At 49.5% G+C, this 14865-nt stretch overlaps 1 protein-coding gene across 8 annotated transcripts in view; it reads left to right on the plus strand.

Annotated features, from left to right (window-relative positions):
• Positions 1-3504: 3504 nt before the first annotated feature.
• Positions 3505-14865, plus strand: part of ADGRB1 (adhesion G protein-coupled receptor B1) — a 376961-nt gene continuing 365600 nt past the window's right edge. For 7 of the 8 annotated variants that reach the window (XM_030553892.1, XM_030553899.1, XM_030553900.1 and 4 more), the window contains exon 1: positions 3505-3846. The gene's annotated coding sequence lies outside the window, so the exon portion shown is untranslated. Of the gene's footprint in view, positions 3847-3964; positions 4082-14865 lie in introns of those variants that run through there. The other variant, XM_030553894.1, reaches the window with a different exon arrangement.

The following is a 14865-nucleotide window of genomic DNA, read 5'->3' on the forward strand; positions in this document are numbered from 1 at the left end:
CACAGATGATGTCACTCCCTGCCTTATACAGCTTTAGCATATGACAGGAGCTCTTTGTTTCAAAGCTTGGTTCACAGACCAGTTTGTGGAAAAATCCTGACATCCCAAGATGGAGTCCAGAGACATGTGGTCTGATCACATGTCCTTGTAGAGTCCTAGCAGCCATTCTCACAGGCTGTCTGGAGTGTTCTCAGGAAGGCTCACCAGGTGGGAGATAAACTTCCCCTAAGGCCTGTTGTTTTCCCTAACAGCTCATTGCCCTGAATAGGTCCTTCCCAACCAGCTATCTAGATTGAAAGTATCTTGTGGGCATTACCCAAGTGTAACTATATTTGAAGTACAGATACAGAGTCAGTATTTATAACTTCAGATACAAAAATGATACATGCATACAAATAGGATAATCATATTCAGCAAATCATAACTTTTCCAATGACACCTCACATGACTTACCTTGTACAAAATGCATCATAATTATGCCATAATCATATCATAATAATATTACTATCACGAATATGGGGTGCAATGTCACAGTTCTAATTACACCTTCTCTCTCCTTAGCAAGCAATTCAAGGCTACCATGAAGCACATGGAATATCTAGCCTCCTTTGTCATCTCTTGCCACTTTAGGTAACTGCGCACTAACCCTGGGCTCTGACTCAGGTTTGAGCCCAAGACCTGCTTCTGTCCACATACATATCAGCCTGACTCAGGTCAGCAAGCACTCAGGACCTATGTCCTAGGATCCTGCTAGGAGGGTGGGTCAGAGTCTGAGCCCTGCTGTGATTTGGGTCCAGGTCCTGTCATTTTGCAGTGTGGATGCATCTCAGACGCAAGTCAGAAGGTCTGAGCAGTGCCGTGTGGACATGTTAGCATGGCTGCAAGGCCCCGGTCCAGCAGCTTTAAATCCTGGTTTACAATGGGGCTTGGAAACACCAAGTCCACAAGCACGTGTCCCACAGACATGGGTTTACAATGCAGTGTAGTCAGACCCTTTGTGCCCATTAGGCCATTTGGTCTGTGGGATCTCTCCCTCGGAAGCAGCATCAGGGGCCAGCTCCTTTTCCAAAGGACATTCCATTCCCCACAAAGCACTCTGTTTTGCTGATGCGCATCTTCTAATTGAGAAGAAAAATCTTTAGGGGAGAGGCTATGGAAGCAGGGGCAGGAGAGAAGAAAATTAAAAAAAATAGTTTGAAAGAGGACGTGCAATTCACATTCTGGGCAGGCCCAGTGCTAATCCAGCACAGCCACCTGACAGCTAAACACACACCTTTCTACCTACAGCTGCCCTCTTGCAGCTCCAGCCCCTGCTAACACTGCGGGTGTCACAGATGACTTTGGACCACAGCACTGTCTCTCTGATAGTGAGAAAGGGGGCTTGGTAGCATTTTTCACGTTGGTGTTTGGTGCTCACTTCCCTCCATTTCCTCTATGCAAGCCATGACATGTAATTAGCAACCTCACTGGGGACAGCAGGGGGGAGAGAGAGGGAATGGGGGTGAAACAAGGGGAGAAAGAAAGTCAATGGGGGGAGGATGTTGAGACCAGAGGGAAGGAAAAGGGAGAGTAAAGGGGTGGGGGACAGATGAGACCAGAGAGTAAAATAAAAGGAGGTGGGGAGAAAAGGTATCTAAGGGGCATGTTGAGGAGGTGGGAGGGAGGGAGTGGGGAAAGCTAGAACTGGCCTGGCAGGCCCTGCCAATGACAGCCAGCACCCACTGGGGACTGCCTCTGGTGGGCTGTCCCTGTAGGGAGGGCCCTGCTTACTTGCAGGAGGAAGATGCCCTTGTCCAGCCCAGTAGCTCAGGCCCAGGGGAAGTGCCTCATGTTGTGAGAAGGCAGGTGAAGCAGGTCCCTGCCCCAGAGCAAGGATCGGCAGCAGCCTGGCCAGAGGCCCTTTGCTTTGGTTCCCGTTCAGACTGCCTGCAGAAAGCGGGGTGGGATCCCTTTCCTCCCCCTGTTCTGAGCTCTGTAGCCTAAGGGGGGGCAGCATGTCCTAGGAGCCTTGCAGGATGCTCATAGGGCTGGAGTCCCCCACCTTTTTACCCTCCTCCTTGGTCATTATCGTTCCCTCCTCCTTCCCCTCCCCTCTCTCTGCTTCCCTCCCTTCTCTCCCTTTCTTCCTTCTCTTTCCCCTGCTTCTCTGTCTTCCCCTCTCCTCCCTTCATCCACAGGCAGCCCCGTGCCCGGAGGACTCAAGCTTTTCCAGCTTCCTTGCTGGTTAAACTCAAACCATCCCCCGCCCCTCTTTCATGAGGCTGCATCCAAGCCAGCGAGCGCTTGCTTCATCCAAAACAGGATGGGGACAGAGCTCGGCCCTTTATCCAAACCGCCTTCTCCCATAACCTGGTCTCCTTCGCTCCCTGTCTCCAACACACACTGCGCCGGTCTGCGCGCAGATTGCCTGATGGCAACCCAGCCGCGCACGCAAGGAGGGTTAATCTTTGCTCCTTTCTCCTGCTAGGGAAAACCTCTGCCTGGGGCAAATAAATCACGGAGCCTGAATCCGAGGGAATCGCCCCCAAGGGAAACTTCCAGCCTCTCTCTGCCGGAGAGAGGTCCACGGCAAGGCGTGACGGGCTCGCACGGGCGATCACAAGCCCGTGCCCCTGGAACGAGGCAGGGCGCATCTTCTCCCTGGCGAGCGGGGCTGGCTCTCCGGCGACCTGCCCGGGTTGCATTTCCCAGGCACTTCTCTTGTCTCTGGGGATGGAGCGAGGGAGGAGGGAAGGAGACACAGTGGTGGGGGGAAGGAGGGAGAGGACGCAGGGGACGCGGGGTCGGAAGGGGAGAGGTGGAGCGCCCAAGGCTGACCCTCCAGGGTGCGCCTCTCTGTCCCCCCTTCCCTACCCTGGCGCTCTGCTTCTCTCCATTCCGGCCGCGCTTCTGCCTCCCCCCTTAGCCCCCTCCTGCCTGGATCTCCCCAGCGTGCGGGAAAGAGCCTCTCCAGAGCAAGCGAGCGAGCCGCTGAGGTCCCTGCGCCTCGCCGCGGGCTTCCCCTCTCTCCGCCAGAGCGCTGAGCTCCATCCGATCCCGCTTCGCGTCCAGCCTGGCCTCTCTGCTGCTGTGGCTGCAATCTTCCCGGGAGGGTGTGTGTGTGTTACCTGCCGGGCCTCCTCACGATGAGGACACTTGAATTTGGGGATTTATATGTAATTTAACAGCACAAGCACTAACCACCACTGCCCCCACCCCTTCACCTCCCGGCTCCCCGGCGGAGCAAAGTTCCTCGGAGAGGCTGCGCTGCCTGGTTCTCAGCGCTCCCTTGGCTCCTGCAGCTCTCGCCAGGCCAGGGGAGAATGCCCTGTGCCAGAATGTGCCCCAGGAGGGGCTCGGTCTATAGCCGCCTGTTCCAGAGCTCTCTCTCTGTGTGTGTGTGTGTGTATGTGTGTGTGTATTATCCCTCCCCCTCTCCTAGCGCTCCCTCCCTCCAGCCCTCCCTCCCTCTCTCACTCTAATGTGTGATCTGGGAAGCTTATAAAAGCCTGATGTAATCCTTAATGCAGCCCCTGGCTACACAGACTGGATCTAGTTTCACAGAGAGGGAGAACGAGCGAGCGGTTCAGAAGTGGGAATTGAAAAGAGGGAAAACAAGAAAAAAAAAAAAAAGCAGACAGACCCCAGTGGATCTTAACCAACGTCTCTTTCCCGGGAGGACCGTTCTCTCTCTGCACTGGTGGGAAAGCTGCCCTGAACCTCTCTTTAACATTTTTCAAAGAAGACTTGCTTGTCTCGGTGGATCTAATAATCGGTTGGTTTTTAATTGTATTTTCCCCGCTCTGCTAAGGATTCCTTTATTTATTGCTTTTCGCTCCCAGCCGCCTTCCTGCAGAGACGCCAAAGGTATTTTTCTTTTAGGTTTTTTTTTTCAATCAAAGTTAAATATTTTGAATAAAGGAGCGAGTGGGGCGGGAGGGGGAGGGGGTGGGAAGAGGGCGAGCGAGCCAGAGCGCTGCCTCATTCTCCAGGACTTCACACGCTGCCAAATGTTTGTTTGGTTACCCCTGGATTTGTTGGTGGTTTCCATTGGGAATTGGACAGAAAAGGAGAGCGGGATATAATCTAGAAAGTCCATCAGGTAAGATGCTTCTTTCTTATTGATGGGGGGCCGGGTGAGGAGAAAGCGAGGGGCACTCTCTCAGCTTGCTGTCCTGCTTTGGATGCAGGGTGGGGGGCTTCTGGTCACTGGACGGCAATGCAAAAAGCAGGACCCGAGAATGAGAATCTGAGGTTTCCTTTTAAACCAGGCTCGGAGATCATGTTAACCCATCCTCTCTCTCGGGCACATACTTTCTCCTCCCTTTCAGTTCCAAGCCAAAGCTTCCTACCTTCGATTTGAAGTTTTGTCGCTTTTGTAGGCGCGGGTCCGGTGGGTAACACAAGCCGGCGCCGTGGAAAATACTGGTGCGCCTGGAAAAAGCGCAGGCATGCACGCGCAGCCCGGGGAAATGAACCACCCCATCCGTACGGGTGCTCTGGGGGACGAGAGGGGGGAGGATATAAAACAAACCGACGGGGGGAAGAAAGAAGAGGAAACTAGCACCCTCCAAAGATTGCCCCCGTGCTGCAAAGCCAACGTGCTCTAAAGTGCACGGTGGCGTGGGGCTACCTGTGGTTGAGAGGCAGATTTCAGGCTGACATGCCCTAGACTGTGGAAAACAAAGTGTGTTATGGCATCGCAGTTGTGTTTACTTACAGCGGGAGTGACTTGCCTTTCCTCCCCAGCCTCCATCTCGTCCTCTCTCCCTAGGGGAGTTTTGGTAGCCATCCGGCCCTTCCGTTTTGGTTTTGTTTATCACCAGCGCACCGCTGCAGGCAATCATTTGAAAAGGCGCAAACCTTTACTGTCCCTCTCTCTCTATCTCTTCCCCCCCTCCCACTCCTCCCCTTATCAACACTTTATCTCACATCTTAGAAAACGATCCTTTAACACAGCTACAGATCAAACCTCCACCCCCAGTTCCCAGCGCTGCTGAAGATATTACGCGTTCAGTATTTTTAAAACCCAGGCATGAATTAGCCAGCACTGTGGAAAAAAGAAGACTCCCTCAGGGATGCTTAATTACAGGGCACCTTGTTCTAAATCACCCAGTGTGGCAATGGACAGCAGAATGTGTCGGACTTTCCCTCTCCCCATCCACCTCTTCCTTTAAAAAATATATTTCACTGCCTGACATTGTGTGCAGATGATATGATGGGGAGATCAAGGTACACTCCAGCCTTCGCATATAGATATTTCAGCCGGGGCTCTTAGAAGGCTGGTAGGAAACGGAAGGCTGAGGATTAATGTGCATTTTCCCACTAATGTCCAACCGGATTCTGTCCACGCACTGGATACAAAGAGGCAGGAGCCTCTGTCACGGGTTTTCAATAAACTCAGCAAGGGAGCTGGTACTTTTTATTGACTGGAGCGCGGAGAAGCAAAGGTATGACTCATGCAGGGGACCACTGCCCGGTTCATGCGAATCATCCACAGGAATAAATTGCGCCCAGGAATGTGAATATCAAAGCAAAGGGCAGAATAAACAAATAACACAACAGATCCCAACTCTGGCGAGGATCTTGCTACGTTCAGGTTCAAAATCTCTAGAAATATAGACAGGTCCAGCGCAGTTGACATGAGTGGTGAGAGCAAAACCCACCTTGCCCAGATGCTAACACCTGCCTGTGCCACTAAGCGATTTCCAGCGCCTGAAATGCACATGATCTCTGGACGCAGCACCTCGGGAAGGATGCTGTCATTGGCAAACAGGCGGACATTGGGAAACACTTCGTGCCTGGTAAATGGGTCTTCCCCTTCCTTCCCCTCTCCCTTTACCTGTTGATTATTTGTTTATTTGATCTCACACGGCAGTTGCAACCTTATTAAATTACCCCGGGCAGGCGGTGGAGTTGATTCTAGCGACTTTAATAAGGACGGAGTAACGAGGGTATATTGGTAATAATGAGCGTAGACTTTGGCGATCGCCAACGGAAAACAGATCAGCTGAGAGATGAGCTTGGAAGCTGCATAAAGATGGGATTGGTGGGGTGGGAGGCAGCCTGGGGCTGTAATGGAAACAACCCCCTTCCCATTACATCGATTCCAAATTCACCTAGGTCCTGCGGTTCTTACGCCGGCTTCGATCTCCGTTCTCGGGACCCACTCCCCATCGACGCCCCAGGGAGTTTGTCTGAGCCAATGCCTATTACTGCTTTGCTTCGGATGCTGCTGAAAATCGCAGCGGCTGTAGATGCGGGCAGCTGGGAAGGGGTGTGTGGATCCGAAGGGGGCACGTTTTTCATAATCTTTTGGTGGGGGGAGGGGGAGGAGAATGGGTGAAATTCTTTAAAAATCCAGCCCGCTCCCCCTGAGGGGTAGGTTCCCAAATGGAAAGAGAGAGGCTGTGCTGAGTGTCCTTTGCTCCGGGAGCTGGAGGCGCTGGCAGAGATCTCATTTCACTTTCCAGTCAAGGCGCAGGGATTATCCCCCCCCGCCGCTCCGTGGAGCTCTTCCATTCGGAGTTATCCCGGGGTCAGTGCGCATTATGCCTCCCGAATTTACTTCACTGCGGAGGACGCAATAGAAAGAGCTGAAGTCAAGCGGAGCGGGAGGGGGGGGACGGACTCCTGGCGCCTGGCCCTTGGCAAATCACCCGCAGTTGAGCTCTATCTGGGAAATTGAAATCTATGAGCCTTTGCAGAATTACAGATCTGCGAGCCGTCCCTTCCCCAGCCAGCCCCCTGGCAGGTTTTGAACAAGGTGATTTGAATCCTCGGGGCGTGTGAGCACCGTTCGGGTTGAAATGGTCTGCACTCTTCAGATGGCTGTTCAGGGCTAGAGGAAAACGGATGGCTGGATGCGTAGCAGGTACCAGAGAAGGCTGAAGTGCCGTGGTCATGTATCTCTGTTTATGGCTGTACGTGATTAAGGGCGGTAGCAAATCTTCATAGCGCCGCTGTGAGGTAGATAAACATTACACCCCCCCTTGATTTATAAACACGGGGAAACTGAGGCAGAGAGGGTAAATGAGTCATCAGGGATTTGCGCTCCCCAGGCGCGTCTGCCGCTCTGTTTGGAGCGGGAGAGTGGGGGTCCCAGTTCGCTCTCAGAGCTAAAGGCGCTTGCCAGGAGCTACCTCTGAGAAAGGCAGAAGCCACCTGCTTTGGAACTCGTTTCCTCTAGTCTCAGGAGGGACTCGCAGCTGAGTTTGAGATGAACTGCAAGGCGCCGCTTTGTCTGCCTTCCCCTCTCCTTCCTACGGTTACTTGTCCCACCATCCAGGCCAACCTCCGCAAGCCCCTGCGGGAGAGGGGGGTTGGGGTTTTTTAAATTAAAATAATGCTAATAACCTAGTCAAATCTCCCATTTCTAACCCACTTTAGCAAACCCCAGCCCACCAGAGATTTACCACGGTCAGGGTTTAGCTTGAGAAGGATTATTACAGTCTCCTGCATTTAATACTGCACAGCTACAGATAACTCTGTGTGTGTGTGTGGGTGTGTGGGTGGCTGGGTGGGGGGAAGCGGCTGTGTAGATCCATTTTCTGTTCTTTCTTGTTGCAAAGGACCGTGAGCCACAATTGTCCTTGATGTAACTCAGCTGACTTCAGTGGATTTACACTTTGGATGGATTTGGCCCTGGATGATCTTGGTGCCTTTTTGGCTGGATTTAGCTATTTTTGATGACGCAGAGTGACAGAGAGATGGCGCTAGCTGCTCAGTTATACTCCACCTGGGGGCCAAGTCTCATTTTTTAAGTTAAATACCACTAAAGAATTGGCTTCTTTTCCTGCACTTTAAAAACGCAGAGAAAGATGATGGTGATAGCTGGAAATGCAATAAGCAAGTCTTCAAAACCGCCAGCGAGACAGACAATATCAAAGGCGATTTAATTTTTTTTCTTCTGTCTATAAAACATTTCCTTCCCAATCCAGAGATTTTCCTGATGCTGTTTAATCAACCGCTTCTCCCCCCTCCGGCGTTGCCTGGGTTTGAACACCAGCCTGTAAAACAGAGAATCTGTTCTGATTCTTCTCCACCGTGAAGCGAGGCTGTCTGAATGAAATCGCTCTGTGTGTGTGTATCAGGCTGGCCATAGATTTCAGATCCAAGCCAATCAAGTGGCCACGTGTCTGCTCTGTGCCATGGTTTGAGTTTACCGTCGCCTTACACGCTCTGATGTCTGATATGAAGATGCTACCTGTGAAGTGGGTAGCCTGCAGTCAGATGGTGGGCGGTAAGGAGGAAGCATGTTTTAAGTCCACTCTTGCAGTGGCTTACTCACTTGAGTAACTTTACTCACCTAAGCACTCCAGGTACTCAGGGCACGAGTGCTTTGCAGGAATTGGGCACTTATTTTCTTCATGGGGGATGGATACCGATGGTGGTAAGAAGCTTAACTGACTCTTCCTGAGCAAAGCTAAAATCAGATGTATTTTTTCCCCTAAGAAATGCAGGTGTTTTCAGGGTTATTCTATGTCCTTAGTGTGCAAATGAATTCACCTTCTAATGAGCCCAGCCTATGAAGGCTGAAGTGGGTCTGTTGTGAAATACCTGTCTGCCTCTCAGCTTTCGCCAGCAAGGCTGTGCCCACCTGTTACTAGGTATATGAATGGCTAATTAATTACCTGCAGAAATTCTGCAATGGTAAACAAATGAATCAAAGCCCGTGTTTCTTGGGCACTCCGACCTCTCCTGTGTGATCTCCAGGGGTGTGAAAGAAGTGCAGGGTTTTTGCACACTGGCGGGTGGGTGGTGTCTGACTAGTCCCTTTTTAAATATACCTTCTCTCAGGAAAACTAAAGTAAATACACTCCAGTGTGGGTCTTAAAAACAATCAAAAAGAAAAAGCTTTGGCATCTGGCTGGGTGATTTGTAGAAAACAGTCTCTATTGATTGCACTGCATTATATGGAACTAGCAGAACATGTCTGCAGACAAAGTGCTGTGTGATATCTGACAACAGGATACATCAGCTACCAAGCCGGCCAAATATATATCTATATAAAGCTTTGCTTGTGTCTGTCGGTGAGACCATTTTATAACCGTTCTGCTCCCTGTGGAAATGTTGCCTTCCAGGCTTGTCTGGAGATCCATCTTGGCAGGGGGTGTTTGGCATGTGGGTGCATGTTTCATTGGGTAGAACAGGCGGCGCTGGAGACTGGGATTGCAGGTTAGTGGGTTAACTGCCAATCCCTACTGTGTGTGTGGTTAATGTGGGGATAAGCTGATGCACACTGAAATGTGGAGTCTAGCTGAAGACAAGCACAGCATGACAGGGAAGGTATCGTTCAAGTTGCCCCTGGACATTGCACCACCAGTATGATCAGCAGTAGCCCTTGCAGTTCTTGGGTCAGTCCGACATGACTGCAGTCAAGCCCTTAACTTCAATGGGAGCAGGATCCTGAGCCACCACCACCCTGGTCTGCAGCACCCCTTGCTCTCCCGGTCCTGGGGCACCACACAGCTCTGGCAAAGCCGTTACAATTCTGATTGGTAGCACCTTCTATTCTTCCAGTAGTGGATGTCCCAGACACAGCTCTTCCAGTGCACTGCTTAACTGTCGTGCATTAGTCCCTGCTATTCCAGTATGAAGCTCCTCCTGCACACCTGCACAGGGTACGCTAACAGTACCAGCATATTTAAGATTGCATGGTGGTCCGGTGGTGCAGAGACACATTCATGTAGGGCTAGGCTGAGACCACCAAATGCTCTTCATGTGTCCTTTGAACAAAAATCTTTACTGTTCTGAGCTGAGTGAAACCTTGTTATGGGTTGAGTTAAAACTTTGGTCAAACTGATGTGAGAAGATGCCCTTTGTAGAAGACAGGTAAAAGGGTGGCTAGGGCACTGCACCTAAAACTAGCTCTAACAGAGTCTGCCCAGTAACTAGCATCCTGTGGGTGCAACCCAGGCGTATGTGGGTATGTGTGAGAGAGAACACACAAGAAGTGGGATCAGAGCAAGGCAAGAAAGCCAAAGATTAGCCTGTGAGCATGGTGTGACCTGGGAAAAGCTAGAGAGAGAGCTTTTGGGGCTGTTGGCTAAAGATGCTTGGGGCTGTAAGCTGGGAAACTGCTCCTTTTGCAGTTGGTTTCTTCTGCATTCGGAGAAGCAGGACTCTGTGCAGTCCTTGTAAATAAACAAGGTGGCATCGAAGAGAATACCTGACTCCATCAGTTCCTACTTCCAACCTGAACATCCCCAAGCACCTGAAATGTGATTAGGCACTCAGATCAAAAAAAAGGGGCAACATGGTGATGGAAGGCTCTGTCAAACTCAGTTCTTCCTCCTCTCTTGCATGTATGCTGTATTGTAGATGGCTGCTTAAAACCACAGTGTGGAGTATGCTTGGAATTTTATAAAACACGTATAAAAGAGAATTAGAAACAAATTACGTCCCTTCGGACAGTCTGTTCATCACTGTGTCTTGCAAATTACTTACAGATAGTCTAAGGGCAAAGGGTTTTGTATTAGTTTGATTACGCTGAGATAATCTTTTGTGTTGCTCCAGGAAGCCCTCAGAAAATAATAATAAAAAAAGATAATATTTTAAATCAGAGGACTGCTTGATTGGTGACTCCATTTCCCAAAGACACACCTCACTGCCTCCTTTATGGAAATTTAAATTGGTTACCTCTGTCAGAGAACATGAGAGATCATTTGTTGATTTATTTATTTTTTATTTTTTGGTTGGAGTGAATTCCCTCCACCCCTTTGGTTTTTCGAAATTAAACCAGAGGGAGGATTTTTTCTTTTTCACTGTCTACCTTCTGTAAAATGCCTTCAGAAACTTTGATCAGGAAGTGGCCAGCTGACCTGAAATTAGCCAGAGAGATCGTGAGCTATGTTATGTATGAAGTCATGCTGCTGGATTTATGGGGAAGCATGGCATGAAAGATGAAAACAGTATTTGGAGGAGGATTAAATACTGAGCTCTTGAGAGGAAATTGTTCTGTTCCCTCCAGCCGACCAATATGAAAATTTGGTGTGACTAGTCTCCATCATTTCCAATAGGACCATACTCGGGGGGCCGACCCCCTCGCATGGTGAGATGTAACATTCCATTCTAGGTGGTAGGGTTGTGCTTACTATATGGGCACTGCGCTAACAGCATAAGGAAAATGCTGAACCTGTTAGAGCGGAAAGTCTATTCTAGACAGAGGTCCAGAACCAGGGTGCTGACTTCACTAGTTACGCCATGGATGAATTTGGCCCAAGAAGTTGACAGTAGCTCTAGGAACGTAAAATCATAGGGTGTAAGGCCAGAAGGGACCACTGGATCATCTAGTCTGGCCACCTGTATCTCACAAGCCACCAACCCACCCAGCACCCACACCCTAAACCAGACAACGGAAGAAAGACCAAAGTATTACAGGATACTAGATTATGTGCCACAGACTCCTGCAATGACAGGCAAATGATTAAATGAGATATATCTAAGTAATCCTGGCAAGCAATCCACTCTGACAATCTGACCTGGGGGGAAATTCCTTCCTGACCCCACATATGGCGATCAGTTAGACCCCGAGCAAGTGAGCATCAGGAATTACGAAGCAACAGCTCTGCACTCTGTATGCATGCAATTGTAGATATTGTGGCCAAGCTATTTTTCTGAAATGTTTCCATATTAAGCTAGAGTTGGAAGGCATCTCTCATGTCATCTAATTCATACTCCAGTGATAAGCGTTACACAATTCCTGTCCATGCACTTCTCCCTTCTGTGCACTCATCTGGTCTTGCTCCTGCTGTCAGATTGTCCTTTGCTGATTTGAAAGTCATCCTAATTTTCAAGATAAACTCGGCTGTGTGACATTGTCCATGGCTGATGCCCCTGGTCCCTTATTTTGCTTTTGTTGTTGTAGATAGAGTCCTTTCCATCCCAACAGTATGGCCCCTTAAATATTTTAGAGATCGTTATCATGCTTCCTCCTTGAAATGTCATCTCTATTGGAGGCAGCATGGTCTCCTTGTTTAGAGCACACGATGAGGAGTTGAGAGAGCTGGGTTCTAGTTCCAGGAATGCTACTGACTTCTGTGCAGTTAGGTTCGTCACTTAAGCCTACCATTTCAAAAGCAGTCACTAGCTTTGGGTACCAATCTTGAGAGTCTCTTGATGGTCAGAGATGCTGAGCTCCCATTGCAGTCCAGTGGCGCTGTAGGTATGCAGAACCTCTGAAAACGAGGTGGCACAGATTGGAAGTCCAAAAATTGAGGTGGCCAAAATCAGTGGATACTTAATTTAGGCTCTGGCCAATTTGTGGATCAGTTTCTCCACCTGTAAAATGGGGCTGGTGGGCTAAATACTTCCTTGATATAACTCCATTTACCTTGCTAGAGTCGCACCAGGGATGAATTTGTCCAAATGATACCTTTTCTCCTTTGAGATTCGCAGATGAAAGGCACCACACGAACACAAAGCATGAATTGACTTTATTACATTAACGTGCATCCCTTCGCCTTTCCTCATGAGTCCTGTTCTGTCACCTGCTCTCAACCTGTATCATCTTGATACTTTTTAATAAAAGCTAAGGCACTAGGACTGGACACGTTAATGCATGTGCTAGCTGCTCCTCCTCTGCCTTCGAGACTGGCCCTGTAGAACCCTTTTCAGATGAAAGCAGTCACACTGGGTAATCATTTGACTCAACTCTATTCACTGGCTGATAGCCCCTACCCTTTGTCTCTGCAGATGACTCAGGCAGGGATAGGAATCCGTTTCAAGCTCCCTTAATTAGCAACAGTGTCCTTTCTTTGAAACATACATCCATTGGTTCCTGGCATGTGCATTTCCCTCACCAGATCAGTATATCTTCCTAAGGAAATTTGTTCTGATGGGCTCGCTTGTGTTGAAAGCCCTGTTGATGGATTGATTTACTGCACAGGTTTGTTCGCTATACAAGTCAGTTATTCATTAGATGTTGCCTTCGGGTGTTTGGGATTTATGGTTGTGTTGCTTTAATCGGATATTTTGTCATAGCGGACTTAGCCACCATGCAAAGTTTGAATAAATCGCCATGCACCTAAGCTGACCCTTTGAGTCTATTTCTGCAAAAAGTGCAAGTCTTTTAAGAATATCTGCCTATTCCTGAAATGCCCTGCTAATTCCATTGCACCATTCCACGCTGATTAGCAATACCGAACCATTGCATTAGCGCACACAGAGTGCTACCCATATGCACTTTGTTGTCCCAAAGATACCTGAGATGCACGCTCTTGTCATTTCAGCAATCTTTTTTTTCCTCTCCATCACCCCACTTAAGCATCTGGAAATGGGAGAGAGAAGCCTTAAAAACCTTTAATCAAGCACCAAGGAGGAAGAGAAATCTGATTTTAAGTAGCTGCACTGATGCCTAGAGCATTAAAGAGCTTGCCCTGCTAATCTTTACTTTTCGTATATTGTTCTACAATCAAATCAGTCCTATTGAGCTGAACCGGGAGTTAATTGCTGATGGAAAACTCTTTGTGTCTGTGCTCAGGCAGAAGGGAATGGAGAGAGTGTGTAGCCTTGTGGAGTTCACTGCAAGATAACCACACGTGGGAGAATGTAGGAGGGCCCTGATTCACACACATGCCTTAGCCAATGTGGTAAGACAGGAAGGGGCATGCACAGGATCCAGAGATTCACAGGGGGGAAGAATAATCACATTGGACAAATACTTAGACACCAGGTATGTTTTACGGCCTATATGGGATGACGTGTAATTTCAGTGATTCTTGCTCCTGTGGAAAGGGTGGAATTGAACTCTGTATTAAGGTTTGGGAGGGAATTTTGGCTGAGTGCTCATGAGTTGTTCCTCTGATGCAACCAGTGGGGACAGCGTGTCCATTAGGACACTGTGGTGTAGTCAGCAGGCCATTCCAGGACTGTGAAGTCCAGGTCAGATTGAGGGAGACCGTGTTGGGTCACCTGGGGCTTTATTGGCTATGCTGGTCAGTGGGGGCGCTAGATAGCTAGGGAAAACCACCGGGCCAAAAACCTCAAGAGGGGAACCCTGTCTTGGGGTGCTCACCACCTGCAGTGAGTAATCTCCTCCTGGCTGCTCCAGGGATCAGCTCCATCCAGGTCTGACCTCCCTTCCATTGCTCATTTACTCTCACCGCAGCCCCTCTGGGACTCAGCATGCTCCCTCTTTGCAGCTGGGCCCTCCATCTATGACGGTCACTCTTTGGGTATCAGAATCCCACAAGATGAATGATTCCAGGCAGTGTTCAGATCCACTGCCCTGAATGTGCCACTTCCCAGGTAGCTGGTAGGGGAACCTGGGCCTGCCCTCTGCTCTGGGTTCTGGCTCAGGGACCCTCACATCAGCAGCCAAGATCTGCAATGTCCCACCTTGCTGCTGTTTCTCTGAGCCTTTTCCTACTCTGCTTCCCTCATGCTTCTGCACCTTCCTTCAGAGCCTGGACCCCCAGGGTTTCTACTCTCCCCCCAAGGATTCCTCCTTTCCCTCTCTAATGCCCAGAGAGTGGCTATAGTCTCCTTCATGGCAGCCCTTTCTTACAGCCAACTTCCTGGCTTTATAGCAGCTGCACCTATTCCTTCCAGTTGAGCTCCCTCCTCAATCACAGATTACTTAGGCCACACCTGAGGAGAGTTAGGTAGCCTATTAATCGGCCCCTTCTCAGCCTCATTAACCCTTTCTAGCCAGGAGTGGGGTGAGCACCCCATCCCATACCCCTATTTGTTGCAGCCAACTCCAGTCTGTTCCTTGATGTGAGGAACACTGCAGGCATATCCCATACCATCAGTATCTTTCTGTGGAGGGTGGAATTGGTGGACCTTGGCCCTTCCAAGTTTCTTACGTTTCAGTTATGTATTTATGTATAGCCTCATTTAATAAACCCTATGGAACAGACACAGTGCTAATCTGTATGCAGG

This window comes from Gopherus evgoodei, chromosome 2 (assembly GCF_007399415.2).
Source record: "Gopherus evgoodei ecotype Sinaloan lineage chromosome 2, rGopEvg1_v1.p, whole genome shotgun sequence".
Lineage (NCBI taxonomy): Eukaryota > Metazoa > Chordata > Testudines > Testudinidae > Gopherus > Gopherus evgoodei.